This window comes from Astatotilapia calliptera, chromosome 3, assembly GCF_964374335.1.
Source record: "Astatotilapia calliptera chromosome 3, fAstCal68.1, whole genome shotgun sequence".
Classification (NCBI taxonomy): Eukaryota; Metazoa; Chordata; class Actinopteri; order Cichliformes; family Cichlidae; genus Astatotilapia; species Astatotilapia calliptera.
Window position 1 is genome coordinate 69,174,251 of NC_137424.1, and position 14,920 is coordinate 69,189,170.

The 14,920-nt window shown below is 41.2% G+C and overlaps 1 long non-coding RNA gene across 1 annotated transcript; it reads left to right on the top strand.

The window, feature by feature from the left end:
• The first annotated feature begins 9,927 nt into the window (after positions 1-9,927).
• Positions 9,928-14,702, top strand: LOC113018090 (uncharacterized). The gene is made up of 3 exons (XR_013906426.1): positions 9,928-10,423; positions 13,354-13,698; positions 14,219-14,702. It is a non-coding gene; the product is annotated as an uncharacterized LOC113018090 (long non-coding RNA).
• Positions 14,703-14,920: the final 218 nt, after the last annotated feature.

The following is a 14,920-nucleotide window of genomic DNA, read 5'->3' on the forward strand; positions in this document are numbered from 1 at the left end:
AACTGCATAAAAAGCGCTTGCAAGAACAAAAACATAATATTCCAGAAACACGCTTTGCCAATCCGATCAGCTGTTCATAACACTTCCTATGTTGGAATAGGCGTCAGCGCGAACTTTTGCATTTCCGCCATTACCTGCCCGAAACCGGAAGTGACGTCATTTTTGCGGAAATGTAGTCTTTTTTATGATCAGGGCCCCAGGGCATGTACTGGTCTTTTTAAAAGTTATCTTTGACTTTATGCCTTTCTGTGTAGTTTCTGGGATGCTTAGGACTCATATTGCACTGCTGGAAATAGTTTATTTTGATGCATATGCTGCTTTTTTGCAAATTTGCAGTATAATATTTATTTTCGTTTTTCCTGCAGTGTATAAAAAATGGTGTATTTCAAAAACAAAACTACGAAGACACTCAAAATAAATTTCCTGTGGTGGGAAACTATTTTGTGCAACTTTTTTGTATTTACAGTTTTGAGGAATAAGCCTCTTAAATTTATCTAACTACAAATATATGTTAAAAAAGCAAAAACGATTTTCAATTATTTTGTAGTCTATTGCACTTTTTTTGCAATTTATGTAATTACTATGCACTTAATGAATACATATTATTAAAATCTGGGCTATAATGGTTGTATTGATGTATAGCAACTTGAAATGCTCCCAAAAATGGCTCCACAGCATGTAATAATATAATATAAGCTCTGGCGGACTTGGTTCTATGGTAGGTCTTAAAGGGTTAAAAAGCAAAGACAAAGAAAAAGTGATCGGAACAGTCGTGATGACAGCCGACCTCACCGGCGCCATCTTAACTCCAGGACACTAGGGGCAGTGTTGAGCTTGATTTGCAAAATAAATGGAAAGTTTGTTGGAAACACATATAGTTGGATACCAAAAACACCAAAGATAAAACAACCACACTCATATATATTCAAATTTTTTTTTAAAAAAAGTTGTGCAGCCAGGTAAGTAAGTAAGCAGCTAGGTAACAAAAGCTCATCACTGCCCCTTATCAAATCAAATCAAATCAAATCAAATCACTTTTATTGTCACATCGCATGTGCAGGCACACTGGCACAGCACATGCGAGTGAAATTCTTGTGTGCGAGCCCCACAAGCAACAGAGATGTGCAAAACACAACAACACAAACGTGCAAAATACAAGAATGGCTACATCTGAAACTAATAAATATATGTACAATATATAATAGTGTATGCATTTCTGGATGTGTATACTAAATATTATCCTACGTGTGTGTGTGTGTGTGTGTGTGTGTGTGTGTGTGTGTGTGTGTGTGTGTATACACATTTTTACAAATTAAATAGTAAAAAAAAATATATATAATAATAATAATAATAATAATAATAATAATAATAATAATAATAATAATAATAATAAAAAATAAATATATAAAAATATACAGAGTTGAATATGTGCAAAACAAGTGGCATTTATATACAGTGTGGAGTGCATAGTGTTGCAGTTCCCGTAGTGAAGCTGAGGTGTCTATGAAGTGTTCAGCAGTCTGATGGCCTGATGGAAGAAGCTGTCTCTCAGTCTGCTGGTACGGGACCGGATGCTGCAGAACCTCCTTCCTGATGGAAGCAGTCTGAACAGTTTAAGGCTGGGGTGATTGGAGTCCTTGATGATCCTCCCCGCTTTCCTCAGGCAGCGCTTCCTGTAGATGTCTTGGAGGGAGGGAAGCTCACCTCCAATTATCCTTTCAGAGCACCGCACTACTCGCTGGAGAGCTTTGCAGTTGTAGGCAGTGCTGTTGCCAAACCAGGTGGTGATGCATCCAGTGAGGATGCTCTCAATGGCACAGTGATAGAAGGTCCTGAGGATGCGGGGGCTCATGCCGAATCTTTTCAGTCTCCTGAGAAAGAAGAGGCGCTGCTGCGCCTTCTTCACTGTTTTGTTTGTGTGTACTGACCACGTAAGATCCTCAGCCAGATGTACTCCAAGGAAACGGAAGCTGCTCACTCTCTCCACAGCAGCGCCGTTGATGGTGATGGGGGTGTGTACTTCTCTGCACCTCCGGAAGTCCACTATCAACTCCTTTGTCTTTGCGATGTTGAGGGTGAGATGGTTGTCTTGACACCAGTGGGTCAGGGCGCTGACCTCCTCCCTGTAAGCCGTCTCATCACCGTTGGTGATAAGACCCACCACTGTAGTGTCGTCCGCAAACTTCACAATGATGTTGGAGCTGTTAGTGGCTGTGCAGTCGTAGGTGTAGAGTGAGTACAGGAGAGGGCTCAGTACACACCCCTGTGGAGCACCAGTGTTCAGTGTGATGGGGGATGAGGTGATGCTGCCCAGTCTGACCACTTGGCGTCTGTCAGACAGGAAGCTAAGGATCCAGCTGCAGAGGGAGCTGCTCAGTCCTAGATCCTGCAGTTTCCTGTCCAGCTTCGAGGGAACGATGGTATTGAATGCTGAGCTGTAATCTACAAACAGCATTCTCACATACGTGTCTCTCTTCTCCAGGTGTGACAGGGCAGTATGTAGTGTCAGGGCTATGGCATCATCAGTGGACCTGTTGTGGCGGTATGCGAACTGTAGAGGGTCCAGTGAGTCGGGTAGTGCAGAGCGGATGAAGTCCCTGACCAGCTTCTCGAAGCATTTGCTCACGATGGGGGTCAGGGCTACAGGTCGCCAGTCGTTCAATGAGGAGATGGTGGAGGATTTGGGTACAGGGACGATGGTGGCCATTTTGAAGCAGGCTGGGACTACAGACAGAGAGAGGGAAAGGTTGAAGATGTGTGTGAACACTCCAGCCAGCTGAGCCGCGCATGACTTGAGGACACGGCCGGGAATCCCGTCCGGACCAGTAGCTTTGCGTGCGTTCACCTTCCTGAAGCACCTCCGCACATCCTCCTCAGACACAGTGTGCGCACTGACGTCATCCGCGGCGCGCACACTGTCCGGTCTCATGGTGTTCGCTGTGTCGAATCTAGCGTAGAATACGTTTAGATCCTCACACAGAGAGGCCGTGGTCTGCGGTGTGCTGGTTTTCCCTCTAAAGTCTGTGATCGTGTTTAGTCCCTGCCACATACTCCGAGGGTTGTCAAACTGTTGCTCCACCCTGTCCCTGTACTCACGTTTGGCTGCTTTGATTGTCTTCCGGAGTTGGTAATGTGCGTGTTTGTAGTCCGATGTGTTCGCGGAGGCAAAGGCGGTGTTCCATGCCACCAGTGCCGCGCGAACATCTCCGTTAATCCAGGGTTTTTGATTTGGGAAGGATTTAACTGTTCTGGATGGGACGACATCTTCCACGCATTTCCTGATGAATCCACAGACTGAGTCTGTGTATTCATCAATGTCTTTTGCGGCTACGTGAAACATTTCCCAGTCCACGTGATCAAAACAGTCCCACAGCGCAGACTCCGATTGGTCCGTCCAACAGTGCACCGCCCTCCGGGTTGGAGCTTCCTGTTTCAGCTTCTGCCTGTAGGCGGGGCAGGAGCAGGATGGAGCAGTGATCTGATTGGCCGAATGGGGCGCAGGGGAGGGCTTTGTACGCATCCCGGAAAGAGGTGTAGCAGTGGTCCAGAAGCCGTTTTCCACGTGTGTTAAAAGGAATGTGTTGGTGGAGTTTTGGTGAGACTTTCTTCAGGTTTCCCTTATTAAAGTCTCCGGCTGTGATAAACGCTGCCTCTGGGTGTGCGGTTTCCTCACTGCTGATCGCGCTGTACAGTTCCCTGAGTGCTCGGTCAGTATCGGCTTGTGGGGGAATGTAAACAGCCATAATAATCACTGCTGTAAATTCCCTCGGTAGCCAAAATGGCCGGCACTTAATCATCAGGTACTCCAGGTCCGGTGAGCAGAAGGATTTGACCGGGTGCACGTTCGCATAATCACACCAGCTGTTGTTGATCATGAAACATACACCACCGCCTCTGCTTTTCCCAGTAAGATCCTGTGACCTGTCCGCGCGGTGCACAGAGAACCCCGGCAGTTGTATTGCGGAGTCCGGTACCTTGTCCGATAGCCAGGTTTCTGTGAGGCAGATCACGCAGCAGTCCCGCATCTCTCGCTGGAATGAGATCCGTGCCCGAAGCTCGCACAGCTTGTTCTCCAGAGACTGCACATTTGCCAGTAATAAACTGGGTAACGGTGGTCTGTTAGTGCGCCGTCTCAGTCGAACCAGAACGCCAGATCTTCTCCCTCTGCGTCGGCGTTTGCGGCCTCCAGGGACAGAGAACAAAGGCGTCTTAACCCTTTACAGCCGATCGGAGCGGGCACGCTCCATTTTGCGTAACTATTTTTAAATCCCGGTAGCTCTGCAACCACGTAAGCTAGCGCAATAATTTTTTTTGCATATGAAACCGGAGGAGTTGTACTTACATCTTATGCCATCAGCTTGTCCTAGGTCACAGTTTCCATCCACATACAGCTTTGCAAAAACTGCATAAAAATCACTTGCAGCAACAAAAACATGATATTCCAGAAACACGCTTCGCCGATCCGATCAGCTGTTTGTAACACTTCCTACGTCCATCAGCGCGAACTATCACATGACCGCATGACCTGCCCGAAACCGGAAGTGACGTCATTTTGCGGAAATGTAGTTTTTTTACGATCGGGGCCTTATGAGCCTATACTTGTGTTTTAAAAAAGTTATGTTTGAGTTTATGACTTTCTGTGTCGTTTCTGGGATGCTTAGGACTCATATTGCACTGCTGGAAATAGTTTATTTTGATGCATATGCTGTTATTTTGCAAATTTGCAGTATAATATTTATTTTCGTTTTTCCTGCAGTGTATAAAAATTGGTGTATTTCAAAAATAAAACTATGAAGACACTCAAAATAAATTTCCTTTGGTGGGAAACTAGTTTGTGAAACTTTTTTGTATTTACAGTTTTGAGGGATGAGCCTCTTAAATTTCTCTAACTAGAAATATATGTTAAAAAAACAAAAACGATTTTCAATTTTTTTGTAGTTTATTGCACTTTTTTGCAATTTATGTAATTACTATGCACCTAATGCAGACATATTATTAAAGTTTGGGCTATAATGGTTGTATTGATGTATAGCAACTTGAAATGCTCCCAAAAATGGCTCCACAGCATGTAAAAATATAATATAAGCTCTGGCGGACTTGGTTCTATGGTAGGTCTTAAAGGGTTAAAAGACTGATGCTGGTTTTCTATGCCAAACATCTTGTTCCGAAAAACAAAGATGTGTTCTGCCTCCAGGGGCCTGTTCTTCGTACCTCGCTAAGTAAGTTAGCTGGATTAGATTGTTGACGATTTCGCCTGATCTTGGATCGTTCGGTTCCCCGAAGCTCATCCGGGACTTGCTGTCATAGCAACAGAGCCGTAAGCGTAAACCTGCTCGGGAGCAGGTTTACTTTATGTAAACAGGATTAGATCGCGGCCACACAGGTATGTCCGCTTCATTTATACGAAAGCAACAGCGATATTCCACCACTGTTTCACCATAAATAAATAACATCAATGTAACTAAAGATAATGCAGCACTTGATCCTTGTATTGATGTCACACAGATACATACAGGTCATTTCCTAAAAAAGGGAAATGTACTATTAACATTCTATTACATGTATGTGATTATTACAGATGTAATTCATATTTCAGAGTAGTAATTGTAAATTACTTCGTGTAATCAAGATGAGAGACCACGGCTATAAAAGCGAAGGTGGATTTGGGAAGCCTGTCGCAGCCATGTCCTGTCCGTATACGCGAGCCACCCATTGCGGAAGGTGCAAGATTGATAAGGAGAGTCCTCAGAATTCAGCGTATGTTGCGGGATAGACAGGATCCTTTAGCTCAGCGCGACAGTGTGCTCATTGAGAGATATCGATATTCCCGTGAGGGTATTATTCACTTAACCAACTTGTTGACGCAGGACCACCACCTGTCTTTTTTTTTGCTCTGCTCTTTTCTTGGTTGCTGTTATGAACAAACAAACAGATTATTTCAGGGTCTCTTTCCAATAGACGAAAAGCAATATAAGTGATAAATATTACCATTCTGTAGAATATTCTTATATTTCACTTTTACTTGTTCCCATGTTCTAGTGGGTCCTGTTGTGGCTCTAATGTGAAAGGGGATATAATATAACAATATAATATAATGTAATATAATATTGGATAATATAGTGTAATATAATAAATCTATAAATAAATAATAAAGTGACTGAATAGTGGTATTGTCATGCGCTTTGGGTCCCTTGAAAAGCGCTATATAAACCCACTCCATTATTATTGTTATTATTAAATTACTTACGAGTTTGATTAGTCAGCAACTTTCTGCCAGCCCTCTCTCCTTGCTTTTGCAGCCTTTGCAGTGTTCCCTTGCGTTTTAATTACACTCTGAAACTCCTGAAATCCCTCACTCAAGAGTTCTTGCTCTGCTGCCGGAAAATACCGAGAGCGCCCCTTCGACATTTTCGCCGACCAATCAGCGGGTTGCCGATCAATGTTTCTACTATCGATGCGTAGCCCCTTTTACGACACCCAGTGATGTCACATTACTGCGTCCAGCTGTACTAATCGTCAACGGAAGGTGTGTTCGGGGAACCGGATTAGCGAGCTCACGGTTAGCGCGATGGTTTTGTCTTGGATGTGTCATTTGATCTTGGATGTAGTAAGCGACGTACGAAGAACGGGCCCCAGGTCAGGTCTGCTTCACTCTAAAACCATGATGTTGTTGTTTTGGGCTCGACATGTCAGATTGACGTTCTGTCCAGACTCAGCTGTGATGTTTCTTTGGGCTGAAAAAGGAAACACAGAGCAGAGAAGTTAAAGGATTAAACATCACTTCTACAGCAATGAAGATGTTGATGACCCTCAACTAGAGACCAGTGGTCTGTACAGAACCAAAGGAGATTCAGAACACACAAATTTCTGATATCTGGCAGACTGACGTTTGTTATTAGAGACACCTTCAAAGAATCCTCAACTGAAATCTGATAACTCAGTAACAGGTGTTTCCTACTCATATGTCAAATTAGCCAATCAAAAACAAGCACATACATATGAACCAATCATGTTTCTGCACTGACTCAGTGGAGGTATACACAACAGTTTCAACTACGACAGATGTTTTGGGGCAGACTGCTGATTTAGTGATTACATACATGCTGTTACGGTTTTCTTGTCATTCATAGAAAAGCACTGTTTCCAGTCAATAAAAACAGCATCTGTCTGCAGCCAGCTTTGTGACAGTCTATAAAAAACAAAGAGATACGATCTCTTCACACAGCTGTGACCATCTGGTGGTTGGAACAATAACCTCTCAAGGAATCCAATCACCAGTTTTAAAATGTTAAATTACACTAATATGAATTCCTCTTATAATTTTCTGAAACGTAACTGAACTAAAAGAGAATTAAAAATAAATAAATACGAGAAAACACCAAAGTACTAAGAGTGTTTGTAAGAGACTCAGCAGCTACTAACAACCAGCAGACTGTTTGTAGAAAGTTCAGTCAGAGCAAATAAAGCTGGTTTCTACTTACCTTTGGAGCCTGAGACAAGACCCTGGAGTAATAGGAGAACCATGAATATGCACAAGATGTTGGGTGCAGAAAGTCGATATAAGTTACGAACTGCAGCATGAAACATGATGATATACAGAACAGATATGCAGAATAGTGTCTGCTGATATTATTTTCTCACCTGTTCCTGAATCAGCACAAACCCACAGAGTCAGAAAACTCTCCTTGAACCTTCAAATGCCTTTGATCCATAGGGGAAGGCTGCTGCCATCTACTGGTAATGCGGGTGTATTACGGCAGGACTACAAAATAAAAAGATCGAGACTTTAAAAGTCTCTAAATTATAACATAAAAGTTAGTCATTAAAATTACTTTATTAGCTACTGATAATTTGATTTATTATTGATATTTATAATATTGCGGTACAAAATATTATTTTTCTTTGTTGAACAGTAATGCTCTGAAAACAACTGAAGTAAAACTATTTCGTGTGATTCCTTCATAACCAACTTCAGCTTTAGACATTTAACTTGACTTTTCACGCACCAATTTCTACTCCTGCTGATGCGTCTGCACAAGGATGTGCCAACATATACATGCATATCCATGTACTTGAACTGTGGTAGAAAGTCAGAGTACCTGCAGAGAACCCATGCAGACACAGAGAGAACGTGCATGAAGATATTCACATAGAAAGACCCCAGTCATGATTTTGCTGTCAGGCAACAATGTTAACATGTCATTGTGCTGCCTTCATTGCACTTTCTGTTTATTCATTTTTACTCAAGTCCCCAATATTGTTGTTTGTTGTTATTGTTGTTATTGTTTCTTAAATGCTCAGACACTATACACATATATTTTGCTTGATGAATATTGTACATGCTTCTTTATTTGACCATTAAACACATTGATATCAGTGTTGTAAAGAAATTACAATTATTAGTCCTTTTCCTACTGTTATCTACCTGAGACAGAGACTGTCATTCATGCTTTTATTTTATTTCTGTGTCGCGTCCAACAAAGAAAACATCATTTTGAAGTTTGCGGACGACACCCTCCTGCCCTCTGGGAGGCGCCACAGGAGCCTCCGGACTAAGACCACCAGGTACCGGAACAGCTTCTTCCCCACAGCTGTCAGACTCCTGAACTCTGCCTCCTGACATCTGACCCACGTTAACACATGGACTGAACATACACACCCCCACAATGGACAACTGTACCCTCAAACACACAATAATAACATGGAGTGAACCACCACTCACAACCACTAGCACTTTATATAGCCTCTGTAGAAACTATCTACACCCTCACTTATCTTAACTGCACTACTGTATAGCTCTGTGTAAATAATCATTCTGTACATTCAATAATCTTTAATCCTACAACCGTACATAGCTTGTACTCACTACAGCCTGTACATACTTAGTTATAGAATATTCACAACATACTTCATACCGTGTACATTATAACATACCATAATAGACCCATTTCTGTAATATACTTACATATCTATACTATTGCTAATATATATTGTAATATATCTACATCACTAAAGCACTTCTGGATGGATGCAAACTGCATTTCGTTGCCCTGTACCTGTGCAATGACAATAAAGTTGAATTCTATTCTATTCTATTCTATTAGTGTCTGCGTCGTACCCTCGCGTTAACTGTGTGATCCGTCTGCTAGCCTGCCTGTCTGCTTAGTTAGTTTTGTATTCTCAGTTTAGTTAAGTTTATGTTCTGTTACTGCCCAGCAATAAAGCTGAGTGTTTTGAGTTTACGTCTTCCACAGAGTCCTGCATTTTGGGTCCTTCCTCCCTGCCTGCCTGCACACATGACAGCTGCAGCTTGTGCACAACGGTGCTGCAAAGCTCCCTACCAGAACCTCCAAGCACTCAAACCCTGCTAAACTCACTGGGCTGGATCCCCATTAAATTTAGATTTAGGACTCATTCAAAAAAGAGTTTAAATTCTTATTTTTGTAATAATAACATTTGAGTACCAATTTACTGTTGTTGTGTTTTTAAATCTCCAGTGTTTTGGTTTCATTCTAATCCTACTGTTATGTTTTTATTTCAAGCACCTATATGACTGTCATAAGACACTTTATAAAGAAATGTAATGTAATAAATGTAATATGTAGTACCGGAGGCTACCAGTAGATGGAAGCAGACTTTAAATTTGGATCAAGGTCATTTGAAGATTGAACTGTTTTCAGACTGTTGGGTTTGTGCTGACTCATGAAGTGGAAAAGAAGAAGCGCTTCAGAAGTCCATTCTGAGTCACATGTTCATGAGTTTGACATTTATCAAACACAAATCACACAACTTTTACACGACCACTGTCCAAAGGCCTCCACACACTCAGCTTACCAGTGACTGTGACATTAACCATGTTAGTGTTTAGTTACCTGGATGACTGAGCATGCATCAAGACATGTTAGTGACGAGACCCTCTCTGGACTCACACCTGTAAACTCCGCTGTCAGGAAACATTGCATCAAAAATAGACCTGATTGTGTGTTATTGTGTGATGCTCCATGCTAATAAAAACAATTCCACACAAAAAAGTTTGCCTTCATAAAGGAGTGATATGGAGAATCAATGCAATTATAACTCACTGAACAACATGAATAGACACACAGACCTTTCTTTGAGGTGTGGGTGTCGGGGTGTCATTAGTCACCTTTGAAAAACTGAGTGTTTGAAATATTTGTTTTCATGGCTCCACCTTGTTTGTTGTCATGCTTGTGTTTGTGATTCTTTGGTCAAAGAGAAACCACAGGTCAGAACAAGCTGCTGAAAACACACATTCACATTTAGATACTGAGGATTTTTTGCTCTTGAAAAAACAACCATCTCATGGATATTTCTCACACTTTTAAAGTGGAAATGTCCTCTGTAACATCTGCATCTCTCTGCTGGACTTTACTTTTTGCTTACCTCCCCTGTGTCTCTTCAGGTGAGACTGAACGTGTTTTAAATGCAACGGGGTTTTTCTGATTTATGAAATAATACCTCATCAAGAATTCTGTTTTGTAATCATTATTAAAAAGTGTGTTTTGGTAGGCTTTGTGACAACAGTTTAAGAGTTAAGCCTGAATTGGAACTTATCTGAGTCCTGATACAGAGAGCAGACTGAGAGAAAACTGTGATGAAATGTGATGATGATCCTGAGATGAAACTGTTTAAAGAGCGCTAAGTAGAACTCAGTTGAAACATGACACTCCGATAGCCCGGGTTTGTCCTCTCCTTCAGCTTCATTTGCTTCATTTCCCCATACATGCAGATCTGTTATCTGCTAAATTTGCAGAAGTTTAAACCTTAACAAACATTACAGTAATAACTTAACATAACAGAAATTTCTGGGCAAGCTGGTTTCATCTTCAGCTCACAATACAATCTCTATTTTAATCTAACTCTGTGGACAGTAAAGCAACTCTAATTGTGTCAGGAAGTTCCTCTGCACTCAGACATTTGTCAATTGCTGATTTCTGCACAGAAATGGGCAGTAATTTATTACAGATAACTTTTTGCATTAACTTTGTAGTGTAGTTAAACCTTTACTCAAAAAGCCATCTCTAGACCCAGCAGTCTTAGCTAATTATAGGCCAATCTCCAACCTTCCTTTCATATCAAAAATCCTTGAAAGAGTAGTTGTCAAACAGCTAACAGATCATCTGCAGAGGAATGGTTTATTTGAAGAGTTTCAGTCAGGTTTCAGAGCTCATCACAGCACAGAAACAGCTTTAGTGAAGGTTACAAATGATCTTCTGATGGCCTCTGACAATGGACTCATCTCTGTGCTTGTCCTGTTAGACCTTAGCGCAGCATTCGATACTGTTGACCATAATATCCTATTAGAGCGATTAGAACATGCTGTAGGTATTACAGGTACTGCGCTGCAATGGTTTGTATCATATCTAATAGACTCCAATTTGTGCATGTAAATGGAGAGTCCTCTTCACACACTGAGGTTAATTATGGAGTTCCACAGGGTTCAGTGCTAGGACCAATTCTGTTTACATTATACATGCTTCCCTTAGGCAGCATCATTAGAAGACATAGCATACATTTTTACTGCTATGCTGATGACACCCAGCTCTATCTGTCCATGAAGCCAGATGAGACACACCAATTAGTTAAACTGCAGGAATGTCTTAAAGACATAAAGACCTGGATGGCCGCTAACTTTCTGCTTCTTAATTCAGATAAAACTGAGGTTATTGTACTCGGCCCTGAAAATCTTAGAAATATGGTATCTAACCAGATTCTTACTCTGGATGACATTACCTTGGCCTCCAGTAACGCTGTGAGGAACCTTGGAGTCATTTTTGACCAGGACATGTCCTTCAACGCACATATTAAACAAATATGTAAGACTGCTTTCTTCCATTTGCGCAACATCTCTAAAATTAGAAATATCCTGTCTCAGAGTGACGCTGAAAAACTAGTTCATGCATTTATTACTTCAAGGCTGGACTACTGTAATTCATTATTATCAGGATGTCCAAAAAACTCCCTGAAAAGCCTTCAGCTAATCCAAAATGCTGCAGCAAGAGTCCTGACAGGGACTAGAAAGAGAGAGCATATTTCTCCTGTTTTGGCTTCCCTTCATTGGCTTCCTGTTAATTCCAGAATTGAATTCAAAATCCTGCTCCTCACATACAAGGTCTTAAATAATCAGGCCCCATCTTATCATATCACCCTATTAGAGCACTTCGCTCTCGCTCTGCAGGCCTACTTGTTGTTCCTAGAGTATTTAAAAGTAGAATGGGAGGGAGAGCCTTCAGTTTTCAGGCCCCTCTTCTGTGGAACCAGCTTCCAGTTTGGATTCGGGAGACAGACACTATCTCTACTTTTAAGATTAGGCTTAAAACTTTCCTTTTTGCTAAAGCATATAGTTAGGGCTGGACCAGGTGACCCTGAATCCTCCCTTAGTTATGCTGCAATAGATGTAGGCTGCCAGGGGATTCCCATGATGCATTGTGTTTTTCCTTTCCAGTCACCTTTCTCACTCACTATGTATTAATAGATCTCTCTGCATTGAATCATATCTGTTATTAACCTCTGTCTCTCTTCCACAGCATGTCTTTATCCTGTCTTCCTTCTCTCAGCCCAACCGGTCGCAGCAGATGGCCGCCCCTCCCTGAGCCTGGTTCTGCCGGAGGTTTCTTCCTGTTAAAAGGGAGTTTTTCCTTCCCACTGTCGCCAAAGTGTTGCTCATAGGGGGTCATATGATTGTTGGGTTTTTCTCTGTATCTATGAAGCGCCTTGAGGCGACTTTTGTTGTGATTTGGATTTTTTTTAATCCTGGAAAAACCTGGACTTTTTTTTTTCACATTCTGTCTCTCACAGTTGAAGTGTACCTCTGGTGCAAATTACTGACCTCTGTCATCATTTTAGGTGGGGGAACTTGCACAATCGGTGGCTGACTAAATACTTTTTTGCCCCACTGTATTCACAAGTATTTGATCAGTTGTGGCCATCTTCTTGATGTACTCATCAATGTTTTTTGTTTCATCCTGCAAAGGGCTTCTGAGACTCCTTCTTCCTTTGCTTTGAAATCTACTGTGATTTGCTAACTCCTCAGGACTTGCCTTATTCGCTGCAGGTGTATAGTGTTGTGGCTTTTCTAGCAGCCTCTTCATGGTTCTCATTTATCTGTGGGATTCAGGCCTGAAGTGCAGTCAGATGGTAACAAAGAGAGAGAAGGTAGCCAGAACTGAAGGCAACATTGGAGACATTGAGGTTATACACATGCATATAGAGACACAAAGCCTAAATCATTAACTGCTTCTGTACACCTCTGGTCCAGTTTAGATGATCTCATTGGTCTCACTGTGAAGTAAAGAGCTGTACTTAGATCCTCTGTCTTGTGCCTTCTCTCAGACCAGAAAAACATCAAAGCAGGGGTTGGACAGACGGTCACTCTGCCATGTCAAGCTCCAAAAAACAACAAGTTCATCATTGCTGCAGAGTGGAGCAGAGCTGATCTGGTGGATAAATATTTGCTTTTGTACTGGAAAGAGAAGTTTGATCCAACCAAACAACATCCGTCTTTCAAGAACCGGGTTGATCTGCAGGACAGACAGATGAAGGATGGAGACGTGTCTTTGATTCTGAAGGAAGTGATGACTACAGACAGTGGAACATACGAGTGTCGTGTTGTACAGAGAGGAACAAATATGGATGATGAAACCATCAGCACCTTCTACCTTAAAGTCGTTGCTCCAGGTAATTGTGATATCAGAGGACAGGTTGATTCCCTTATGTGGCTACAGAAATGACTATACAAAGGCCAGAGACAGGACAGATCTATTTTTCTCAAATGGACATTCTAGCTAAAATACAGTAGGCAAAGAGCCACATGTCTACCAACACGCATGGTGCTCAGTGATGATTAATTTTTAATAAGACAAACAATTTCTTAGCAAGAAGCCATGTTTCAAAAAACAAATTACACTACCCATCTGCTGTATCATAGAGTTGTTGGATAAACAAGAAAACCATCTAATTAGATAAAGAAGCATTTAAGTTTCACAGTGGCTTAAAATGAGAGGAAGAAACTCATACAGATGTATCAAAGTGTGTACATGCATGTGCAGATTATCTAAACCTGAAACTAGTTTATGTGCTTTATACGTGTTTCCTTTATGGTTTTACATTTTGGTGGATAATTTCTAAGAGTTTTCTGTACATCCACATCACATTAGATTTTCCCAACTGATAACTCTCACCTGTTTCTGACCTGCAGGTCAAACAAGAAGATGCAGAGAGGCTGTTTCTGATGGAGTGATAATTGGTCAGGGGGGTTATGTTGCAGCTGTTTTTGTTATTGGCTTGTTTATCTTTTACATATGTTATAAAAGAATGAACCACAGGATAAACTGATGTTCTGAGGACAGACAGAAATGAGCAGTGTGGATAATAATGGGCATTTGGTGGTGGCAATACAAATGTAGTTAAACAGTAAGTCTGTGTTATAAATGAGCAGAAATGGGTACTCTCACCAAAATGCCAGTTATAATTTATAGTTTATACATTTTCTGTAAGCAATTCTTTGTGCGTTTTTTTTATTTTCAATAAATCATTCACATGTATTAATGTTGAGTGTCTTTTGATAGTTGTCAGCTTTTTACTGTGGATATGCTGAGTCATACATAAAATTACTTTTTAAATTTATTTTTTAAATGTCACATAGTGTCATTGTTTCTAATAAAATGTTATGTTTTAGATTATATATTTTATTCAAAGAAATTCAATTCGGTGTTTTTAGATCAAAATCATGACAACAGTTGATGTAAGATACTTTATGTTGTAGGACTGGGACACTACAATAATACAAAGAAAATCCTAACAATCATATGACCCCCTGTGAGTAAGCAATTGGTGACAGTGGGAAGGAGAAACCCACTTAACAGGAAGAAATCTCTGTACACTCTGACATAGTGGTAGG